This window comes from Vidua macroura, chromosome 2 (assembly GCF_024509145.1).
Source record: "Vidua macroura isolate BioBank_ID:100142 chromosome 2, ASM2450914v1, whole genome shotgun sequence".
NCBI classification, from domain to species: Eukaryota; Metazoa; Chordata; class Aves; order Passeriformes; family Viduidae; genus Vidua; species Vidua macroura.
In genome coordinates this window covers 80,911,863-80,923,543 of record NC_071572.1, presented here as the reverse complement: position 1 = coordinate 80,923,543, position 11,681 = coordinate 80,911,863, and positions in this window count along the sequence as shown.

Sequence of the window (11,681 nt, the reverse complement as noted above, 5' to 3'; positions counted from 1 at the left end):
TGACCTCTCTATAAGTTTTGAGCTTCCTGTCAAGAACTTTTTACTTCAGCAGAATCTAAACTGGTGGGAAAGAAGGATGAGAGGGTAGAAGAGCTAGTAATCTTGTGTCTGAAGCTAAGATCATCACAGCAGCATGAAGCAAGTTGTCCAGAAGTGCAGTAGCCTTTGCTGTGGATGTAGAACAATTCATTGAGTAAATTTGATAATTGCCCAGTAATCCTGTTTAAATCCTTTCTGTTATTCTGTTGCTCTATTTCTTTCAAATCTACTAGGTAGAAACATAGGGTTGGGAGGAGGGATTGCAACACTTGGAATTAACCATTTCTCAGCTGCAATACAGTACTTTGTTAGAGCAGCACTGGTCTTTGCTGTTCATCTGAGGAAGCAAAAATGACATAAAGGTGAGTGCCAGCTTCATACACAGAAGGTAAATTCGTTGGTAACCTTCTATTAAAATGTGACCGAAGTTACTTGGTATTTTTCTGTGTGAAATACAGTCTATTGGGTGGTTTTTCTAGGTGTAGGGAAATTCATAAAATGCAGAAAAACGAAACAGTTGTCTGTAATCAAACTATCCCATTTAACTTAGAAGGGAAAACTCACTTTTACTTCAGTAGCAGAATTCCACAAGAAATCCTGGATTTTAGTTTGCTCAAGTTGAGGGGCAGGGAAAGGATAGCTTCATGGTTTTTTCAGTCTCCTTTCAAAAAATATTAAGCCTGGTCCATGGCAAGTTGGACACAATTCTGCAATGCCCTTGTTGCCAGGAGGAGTTCTGGGGTGCATCAGGCACAGCATGGCCAGGCAGGCAAGGGAGGGGATTGTCCTGCTCTGCTCTGCACTGGGGTGGCCTCACCTTGAGTGCTGGGGCAGTTTTGAGTGCCAAAATATAAAAAAGACATTAGGCTATTAGAGAGTGCTCAAAGGATGGCCACAAAGGTGGTGAGGGGCCTTGAGGAGAAGCCATGTGAGGAGTGGCTGGGGTCGCTTGGTCTGTTCAGCCTGCAGGAAACTGAGGGGAGACCTCATTGCAGTCTGCAACTTCCTTGTGAGAGGAAGAGGAGGGGCAGGCACTGATCTCTTCTCTGGTGACCAGTGACAGGACCCAAGGGAATGGCCTGAAGCTGTGTCAGGGGAGGTTTAATGTTGGATATCAAGAAAAGGTTCTTCACCCAGAGGGTGCTTGGGCACTGGAACAGGCTCCCCAGGGCAGTGGTCACAGCACCAGCCTGACATTTTAAGAAGTGTTTGGACAGCACTCTCAGGCACATGGTGTATCTCTTGGGGTTGTCCTGTGCAGGGTTAAGAGTTGGACTCAATGATCCTTGTGGGTCCCTTCCAGCTTAACTTGTTCTATGGTTCTGTGCAGATGTGTTTGGAAATTTAGAACTTGTGTTTTGCCAGAAGTGGAACAAGGACTTCTGAAATAGGTTATAGTGTGCATTGAATTTAGCTTAGGGAGTTGGGGGGTGGGAGAGGAGCTAGATTCCTAGATTTTTTTAATAGCTGTAGTACATGAGATTAGCTTGAGAGTAAGAATATAAAAGCTAGATGTTTCTTTTTACTACCTTTCAGCCATTAGGAAATTGATTCCTTACCACCAAACTGTTGCTGACACTCATGACACTACAAAAACAAAACCACTTGCTGTTCACCATGCGTTGTATCATGTTAACTACATGTGTTTTAAATAGCATTGTGTTATTTTCTTAGCAATTCCTTCATCTGTCTGTCACTGCTTGTGTGTGGCAGCTGCACAGGTGCTAATAGGAAGATGGGAGTGTTCTCAGAGTGGTCTGTCACTGTCACTGCCCCCAGTGACTGTCATCAGATGTTTGCCTCTGGCTGACTGCGGTGTGTGAAGGTCCCCATTTCCTGTATTCCAGAGTTGCACAGAAGAATGTTAGTCAGCCTGATGGAGCTAGTATGTGGATGTAGATCTTTTATGTGGCTTCTTCCTATAAACAATGCATTAGCTGAAATGGAAAACATGCTATCACTCAGGAGAATAATTGTAGGGTTGGCAGGTATGTTTTGTAGTGAACATGTAAAGCCCTAATATATTAGACTTATCATGAAAGGTTAATAGATAATGTCATGACTGATAAATACTTTCATGGGAAATAAAGCTTATCATCAGCCTAGCAAACATAGATATTAAAAGTTTTGTGTTTTGAAAATTAGTACATACAGAAGACAAGAAAGATACATCTCTTTAGAAGTCAAAATCCTTAAAAATTTTTAAGAGCTGTGGTGGAGTCTCCATCACTGGAGTGGGATGATTTTTCAGTCTGAGGACTGCCCCTGACACTAGAATTGCTCAGAGACTCATCCAATTGGTTTATGAAGGAGACTTGGCAGGGTCATCATGACTCCTTGCTATGTGACCTGAGGACTTGAAACAAGGTTACAATTTAACTTACAAAGTTGTCAGTCTAACTTTGCAGTGTAAATAAAATTCATATGAAGCAAAAGCAGGGATTTTTTTTTTTTCTAGATTTGTTCAAAGTTATTAATTTAGGACTGAATAATTTTAAAGTTGTGTTGTTCCTGGGGTCTTGGGAAGACAGGAAAACCAGTGAACCAATGGAGTTTATTAAAACAGCAAGCTTAGGACAATATTATAACTTGATAGTGTCTTGCCTTTTTTTTTTTTTAATGAGTTACACTTTATCTATTGCTTTCTTATCCATTGCTAGAGCTTTAGAACTAGCTTTTAAAATGGAGTTAAGAACATTAGACTACTTTTGAGAGTTCTGCTAACATCAGGTTTCCTATGACCTCTGAAAATACTAAGATACATTTCTGAAGTACTTTGATTGAGATGTGATTAAAACAAGGCTGTAGGTGAGTCTGAAGGTATTGTTAATGGAATGTTTCCAGGGATGTCAAATGCAGAATTTTGAAAATCATTTTTCCTCAATTTTTGTATTTTAAAAAGGTCAAATGCTGAGGGAGGGGTGTTACTTATTTTAGAATACAAAAAGGAAGATGGACTAAAGAAGCATTTTTTCAGTGGTTTCTGTCTACAAAAGAGCATCTTTTACCAAGATTTTCAGTTTTCAGTTTTTCATTCTTCACTTTTAGGAAAAGAAAACCATCATAGCATGGGGCTTTTATCACCCATCAAATTATTAATTTCTTCAGAAAAGCCATTTCTGGTATGTGTTAAAAATCCTGTTAAAACATCAAAGCCATGACTGATTTTACTTTCACCTGAATGAGTGGGACTTATTTAACTCTGCTCTAGACAACCTGCAGGGATAGAGCTGCCTGATACCACTGGAACTGTCTCACTTTGTGTTAGTGTGGTCTCCACAATGCAATGAAGAGCATGATATAGTACCAGGAGCCTCTCAGGGATGTGGTGCAGCAGTGGGTGAGGAGGGGAGTTGAGGGGGAGTTTGCCCAGATCTGCTAGTGACTGTGGGAACTCCAGGGCATTGCAGGAGTGGGGAAGGGACATCTGGGGGGAATTCAGGCTGTGCAGAGGGGGTCTGTCCTGGGTGTCTGGCAACACAGCCTTACCAATGCTCTCATTTGCACCATGAGAGCAAAATAGCACTTGAGTTGTAAAATAAAATGTTAGTGAGGTCCAAAAGCCTGTGGGTGTGAACACTCTCTGGGTGTACCCAGACCAATTCATGGCTAACTCCCGTTTTCCTTACTGCTTTCTAACTCTTGCTTTCCTTACTAGTCCATAGATGTATCAAGTTACTTTAAAAGAAGTTTATTCAATTTGGACCTTGACTTTGAAATCTTGAGGAAGAGGCTAAGCATATTTAAAAGAAAACACAAGTCCTTTCCATATCCTGAGCAATATGGGGACAGCATGTCATAAACAAACAAAAGATGAAAGCTTTGACTGCAGTATGAGATAACGCAACATACTTGACTACCCCTTCTGAACAGTGAGTTTTTAGTGAAATGTCTTGCGTTCTCTAAGAGCCAGAGTATCTTATGTGCTGAGGAGAAGGTTTTGGAGACTGCAACTCAAGCAGGCTGAAATTTCTCTGCTGGTTACTATGGCTTCTGGATGTGCTGTTGGCTGAAGCAGTGTGAGCATGTGTATCTGTATGTTTAGGTTTCCAAAAAAGTATGAAGCATTTAATGGCAGTAAAATTATATTAGTAACCTGCAACTTTAGGAGGTGGTCAGGTTCAGGACATTAACAGAGCATCACTTTTTATCAGTTCCCTCTGAATGACAGGTGGTGCAGGAGGAGGAGAGGTTGAAGCCTTTCTTTACAGCCTATGTGCATAAGCAAAATTTTTCTATGTCTGTAATAGGAAAGGCACTGACACGTACTCCTGCCAATTACTCCTAATTGTTTCATTTGGATCAGCTGGATTGATCCAACAGATGCTATTTAGCATGAGATGCACAAGCTAAATTAAACTCTCATTTCATCTCTCTAACATTTCACTAGGCTCATAGTTTAGCTCACTCCTCTTCAAGCACATTTTGCTATTTGCACTGTAAGATATTTGTGCATGTTTATGCTTGAAGTGATCCTTGGGACCTCTGACTTACCTCATTAATTTAAGGGCTGTGTAGAAGGGCTGATATCACTTTAGCAATATGACAGGTGATAAATTGTAAGTACTGTCATAACCAGCAAAGATATTAAAAGGGATGTCTTTGCCCTACGAGGATTTCAGAATCTTGAAAAACATTGAATATTCTTAAATGCCCAGCAGTTCCAAACTTGACATTCTTTGTGTTAGATTGGAAAAACTTACCAAAACCATTAACTAACTGTACAGAACCCTTATAATTATATTTAGCAAAGGATACATAAGGATACAGTATGTGGATTTTTTAAAACTTCATTTAATTAACTTTTCTATTACTCTCTTATTTAACACTTGTAACACTAATATAAAATAATGGCCCCTTCTATCATTCTGTTTAGCATTTGCTGGAATTAATAGGATTTTTGGTCTGGTATACAGTGGGATTCCTTAAGGTTTTTTTTCTCATTAGCACTCATGACTGAAGGAAGCTGAATATCTCAGAAGGCAAATCTTCCTGAAAGCACACAGTCCATGACCTCTGAGAGACCATTACTTCACCTGGGAACAGTGATGCCCAAACCAACTGTCTCTTGACTTTTGACTCTGTACTCTGCTCTTGGTCTGAATGTGCCACTTCTTGCTCCCAGACAGTCCAGGAAACTCTGGAGTCTGGTTAAAATCCTGATCCTATTTTGGGACTCTCTCACTTCTCCCTGTGGGTGTTTAGGCATAAACAGGAATACTCCAAAAGTTTGACATTTGGGTGACTAAGTCTGTAGTCTGTACTATATTTTGCTTTCATAAAGATTTCCTTCTAAATCTCATATGTTAATAAAGCTGCTGAGTTTCATCACTCAGTTACATTTCTCTCTGCTTTTCTGAAACCCTCTGTTAACCTTGGGATTATATTTAAATTTAATTTTCAGGTTTAAATTTCAGCAGGATAATACCTGTATCCAGTTGTGGGAGGGGGTAAAAAATCAATTACAACAAAGACGAAAATGCCAAATCTAATACATAAAACTCAGCAGTGTGATGATGAAATATAAGCGATGAAATGGTCTTTTAACAGAATGTACTTATTTCCTATATTTGCTGCCTTGAGGAGAAGTGGAAATAGGGTGATTGCATTTTCATGATTGTTGGGGGCTGATTTTTAAGCTGTAACATTGAAAGGATAACTTTCTTTTTCTCTTTTTAATTAAAAAGGCTGGCAAACCAGAACTTGAGCTCCATCTTATCCTTTAGGATTATAGAAGTTTGTAATAGCAGCATTAAAACTTCTCCAAATGGAAAATGAATGGGACCATCAGGGTGTGGAAGAACCAGGAGGGATAACAGGAGATGAGCTATAGGAAAAGCAGGTGCTGATTATGGACACCCATAACAGGAAACAAGATTAAACAAAATAAACCAAGGGACATCCTGAAAAACAGACAATCTAAAGAAGAAAAAAGAAAAAAAAACATTCAGTGGTTTGGTGTGGTAGGGACCTTAAAGATCCAACTCCCTCTCCTCCCCCCTTAAGCATGTATGCCACAAGCTATCCCAGGTTGCACATCCAACCTGGCCTTGAACATTTCCAGGGATGGGACATCCACAACTTCCCTGGACAAGATGTGCCAGTGCCTCACCACTCTCACAGGAAAGAATGTCCAATCTAAATCTCTTTTTTTAATTTAAAACCCTATTGCTATCTACCCATGAAAAAGCCCCTCTCCCTCTTTTTTATAAGACCGCTTTAAGTACTGGAAGGCTGCAGTAAAGTCTCCCCAAAGTTTTCTCTTCCCCAGGCTGAACAACCCCAGCTCTCTCAGCCTGTCTTCATAGGAGGTGCTCCAGGCCCCAATCATTTCTGTGGCCTCCTCTGGGCTCGCTTCAAGACATCATCCTTGTGTTGAGGACTCCAGAACTGGACACAGTGATCCAGGTGGAGTCTCTCAAGGGCAGAGTAGAGAGACAGAATCCTCTCCCTTGCCTTGCTGGCCATGCAGCCCTGGATGTGGTTGGCTTTCTGCACTGTGAGCACACGTAGCCAGGTTATGTCCAGCTTTTCATACATGGGAACCCCTAAATGCCAGTTAAGAGGACAAACCCTCTTCAGCAGCTTCCAGGTAAAAAGACTAGATAAGCAAAACTTTATGCTTCATGGAAGTGGAACAGATATGAAGCAGTACAAGACTCTCCAAAAGCAGAACCTGAAGGCTAACCTAGGGATGAGGAGATGGTGGGGGCTGAGAAGCTGGCATCCATTTCAGTCCTGTTGCTGCAAGAAAACTTGGCCAAAGCACTGTGATATATGTGGGTATAGGTAAGTAGGATAATTTAACACAGAGCATGGCACTTGTGAGAAGGTGGGTGTCAGAGTGTTGATGTATGTTTTAAAATAGAATTGCTTTCCCCTTCTATAGGTGTTGGATTGAATTTTGCTGCACTGCTGCTAGAGAGAAGCAATGTTAATTACCACAAAATCTCTGGCTTAAGAGTTCAACTACAGGTCTCCAAGTACAGTTCCTTTCCTCAGTGTTAATTTGTGTGCTGTCTTGAACCCATGAACAATCACATATGTCAAAGCTCATGTTTACCCTCTGATTTGTTTACACCCTTCCCTGCTATCCCACTTCCACAAAGAAAAGAAATTCTGTCTCTACCAGGAGAGGTGATCAGCCTCTTCTGTTCTGTATCAGGTAAAAAAATCATTGCTGGGAGTCTGGTGACCAGTTGAGAAGGCAGCTGTCTCACTGCTAAGATAATTTCCAGAATGGGAGGGTTGTTTGGGTTTTTTTTTGTTTGTTTGTTTGTTTGGGTATTTTTTCTTTTTTTTGTTTGAAAAGAGTTCTAAAACCAGGATAAAAGTGTTCAAAAAATGTGAGAAAACTAAACCTTCCTGGTATTTCTGAATTACTTAGGGATTTTTTCTTATTTTGAAATGTATTCATAAAAAAGCTACAAAATGGGAAGACTTGAGAAAAATGCAAAGCTTCAGCCCTGACATTCCTTTTATATGTATATAGAAGAAATATATTCTGTGTATGCATATATACACAAACAGAAAGGATTGGAGTTTTTTTATTTTCTTGTAGCTGAGAACATTGACAAAAATCCCAGTCTGGAAACCTTTCACCAGATGAACTGAGATCCACACAGTGTTACTTATCCTCCTTATCTCTAATTGTCTTTCCTGCTCAGATAAGGCTTCCAGGAGCAGGCCTGGCCACCATCCAGGGTTGGAGCAGTATTCAGCACACAAGAGCCTTTCTTGCTGAGCCCTGAAGCGCTACTCTGATAGCAGGCTAAATAACAACTAGTAAAAGGTGGAAGGAACCCAAGCCCAGCACTGTCTTTATAAACACCTTTATTGTGTCACATTTCTGGAGTGTGTTGGTGACGCCCTCCTGTACAGATGAATTGGCTGATGAGGGAAGATGCTCTGCTGGACCACATACTTCCAGACTTACCACATACATACTTACCACATACTTACAAACAAGGCAGTACTGTACAGATGTGTGATAACTGGGGGCAGCTTTGGCTGGCAATCCTGAGAGAGTGGAGTTCAGGATTCTGAGAAGAGGGAAAAAAGCAAAAGTCAAGGTTCAAGCCTTGATTTCAGGAGAACAGATTCCAGCGTGTTCCTGCTTGGAAAAATCTTCTGGAAGGCCCTGGACTGAAGACGCATCAAGGAGAGCCAACTGATTTTCAAGAATAACCTCCTCCAAGTTCAAGAATGGTCCGTCTCCACATGTAGCAAATCAAGCAAAGGCAGCAGGAGGCCTGCAAGGATGCATAAGGAGCTTCTGACTAAACTCAAAAATAAAAAAGAAATATAGAAAAGAGATGGAAGGGACAGGTGACTGGGGATGGATATATATACAGTGTCTGAGCCTTGGTAAGATCTGATTATCAGAATTATTAGAGAGATGCCTCTGCCCAAATTATGGTGCAAATAAAACCATATGCTGAAATGAATAGTATTAATTCTATTTAACAGTAAATGTGAGGCAGAGAAAGAAAGAAGTATAAAAAAAGATGAGAAGGGAAAGAGAGTGTCAGAGAGACAGATTAAATAGAAAAATGTCACCACTCCGTGGATTCCAACAGCATCCCATTGGTCCTCTTCCTGTCTTTTCGATCACAGGGTCCCGCAAAACTCAGATTCAATGGACTAATGTATGTTCAGCCCAGGTAGGGGGTATCTTCAGATGCCAGGTATCTCCTGGTATCTTCAGGAAGAGAAAGAAGGAGAATCCATGGAACTACAGGCTGGTAAGCATCACCTTCATCACAGGAAAGATGATGGAGCAAATCCTCCTGGGAGTAGTTTCAAAACACAGGAAAGATGTGAATGTGACTTGGAGTAGTCAGTGTAGGTTTATCAAGGATATATCATACCTTACCAAACAGATGGCCACCTATGATGAATTCACACTGAGTGTGAATAAAGGGAGAACAGTGGATGATGAGTGCTCTGTCCAGTTCTGGGCTCCCCAGTAAAACAATTGAGGATAACTGAGTCCAGCAAAGGAATACAAAGATTATTAAGAATTTGGACCACCAAGGAGAGACAAGAGAGCTGGGACAGTTCATCTGGAGTAGAGAAGGCTCATGGAGATCTTAAAGAATCTGTAAAGAATACAGAAAAAAACCCTAAAATTCCACTTAAATATTAAGAAAATGCTTTTCATTGTTTGTGTGGTCAAACACTGAAACACATTGCCCAGAGATTGTGAAGTCTTTATGCCTGTTTTTACCTGCCCTGCTTTGAGGAGGGTATTGGGTTCAGTAATCTCCAGAAGTACTTTCCTGCCTCAGTGCCTTTGTGATATTTGAAATGACAATGAATACAAAAGAAACTCCTGATGAGCTTTTATCAGGTAAAGGTAGCATCTTTTGTTTTGTTCCATAGTTTCAATTTACAGTTACAATTATATAAGCCAATGCATATTAATTTTACCACATGATGTTGGTACTTCTGCATGAGCACCATTAAATATTGATAATCTTAAAAAAAATATTGATAATCTTAAATATTGATAATCTTAAATCTACATGAATTGGACAAAAGTTTCACTAATGTGATTCAGCCTGTTCTTAAAGATTTTCTCTGTGGAGGATAGGGTAGGCTATTCACTAAATTCCTCCTGTGGGGGTTTAAAATTGACCCTCATGAGAGGGGCATAATGCAGGTTATTGATTATCAGAACTATTCTAGCTTGACTTAGACGTGCCCGTGTGTAGCACTGTAACTGACTCTCATCACACAAGTACTCTTCAGTGCCTGAAAAGTGTTAAAACTGCTGCACTGTCAGTTTGGTCCAGGCTTTTGTGCAGCTCCATAGCAGCATTCCTGCAATGAGTGTAATGCTTCCATCTGCAGCCTCAGTGAGTGCTCTTACACTTCATTTATTGAATCTGAGGTACAACAAATTTCCTTTGGAACTGGCACATTTCAAACTAAATCTGTGCTGTATGATGCTTTCACTGCTGTCTGGCCTCGGGGACAAGCCGTTTTACTTTTCCCAGAGTATTACTGACCCCCCTGTTATTAGATTTTTATCTTTGGCAGACATTCTGGTCCTTGCTTTATTGCTTTTTGAGTTGCACTGTGTTCATGTATTCCCAGGTGACTGTTCAAATACACTTGGTGTAAAATGCACTGCAGTCCATCTAAGATTTTTGCTGCAGACTCCAAAGGATAGACTTTAACTTGGATTTTATTAGGCTGTATAATCTATATAAAAAATATCCTTGAGAGAGGGAATTATATCAAATTATTCATTTCTGAGCTTGTTGGAGTAGAAACATGCATCTGAGCATTGTCTGTGTTCACACAGGGCTGATGGATATGGAAGCTATGGTGGAATATGCAATAACTAGTAAAACTCGGTCACTTTATCAGACTAAGAGTTGCAATCCTGAGAGAGCCACAAACTCTCACTCTTAACACAATTCATGCACCAGTTAACTGTGTAGCTAACAACTCTGTATTTATTCCAGAGTTAATTAACCCCAGAGTTAATTGGAATACAAAGGTCTGGCAAAAAACTCTGTGCAGAATGTCAGTGTTTTGTATTTTTTTGAAGTAGGATACAAAATTATCTTATGGTCTGTGATATTGATTTGTATGTATATGTGTGTATATATATATGCATACACACAGATGTGTATTAGCATGTCTCTGGATTATGCTGTCATTTATATCATATTAGGTAAGATGAATATGATGGTGTAGGTCACTCCCTTCAAGACATTCAAAGCTGCTAGGTATAACATTAATAGCTGTGAAAACTCTACATAATTTTATATGGAAATCTTTGAATACATACATTTCTAATAATCTGAATTTTGGTCATGAAAATATAAGAAAATATATAAAACTATTAGAGACTATCCAAAAGAGGGCAGCAAAGATGGTGCAGGGCCTTGAGGGGAAGCCATATGAGGAGCAGCTGAGGTCACTTGTTCTGTTCAGCCTGGAGAAGAGACTGGGGAGACCTCAACGCAGTCTGCAACTTCCTTGTGAGGGAAAGAGTTAGGGCAAGTACTGATTTCTCTCTGGTGACTAGCGACAGGACTGGAGAGAATGGCCTGAAGTTGTGTCAAGGAAAGTTTAGGCTGCATATTAGGAAAAGGTTCTTCACCCAGAGGGTGGTTGGGCACTGAACAGGCTCCTGAGGGAAGTGGTCACAGCACCATCCTGACAGGGTTCAAGAAGCATTTGGACAATACTCTCAGGCACATGGTGTGACTCTTGGGGATGTCCTGTGCAGGGCCAGGAGTTGGACTCAATGATCCTTGTGGGTCCCTTCTGACTCAGCATCTCCCATGATTCTGTGAATGTCTTTTTTTTTTTTGCAAAAACTATTGCCTTGTAGTTTCATTATCTTAGACAATATTGTCATTTTAAAAGGTATGTTGTTAACAAATCTGGTGCTCAAGGTTGACATACTTTGCTGTGGTGTATGCCATGAGTGGAAGAATCCAGGATGCAGTTATGCTTTCCTTGATTATTGTCAATGTAATTGCATCTTCGATTTTATCTCTTCTCTCAGAGAAAAAGGTCTCTACTAATGACAGAGAAATTGTGAGGAATTTCTGAAAATTATCACTGTAAAATGTGTTTAATTTTTATCTAGAGCACAACACAGCCTGTAATACCTTAAT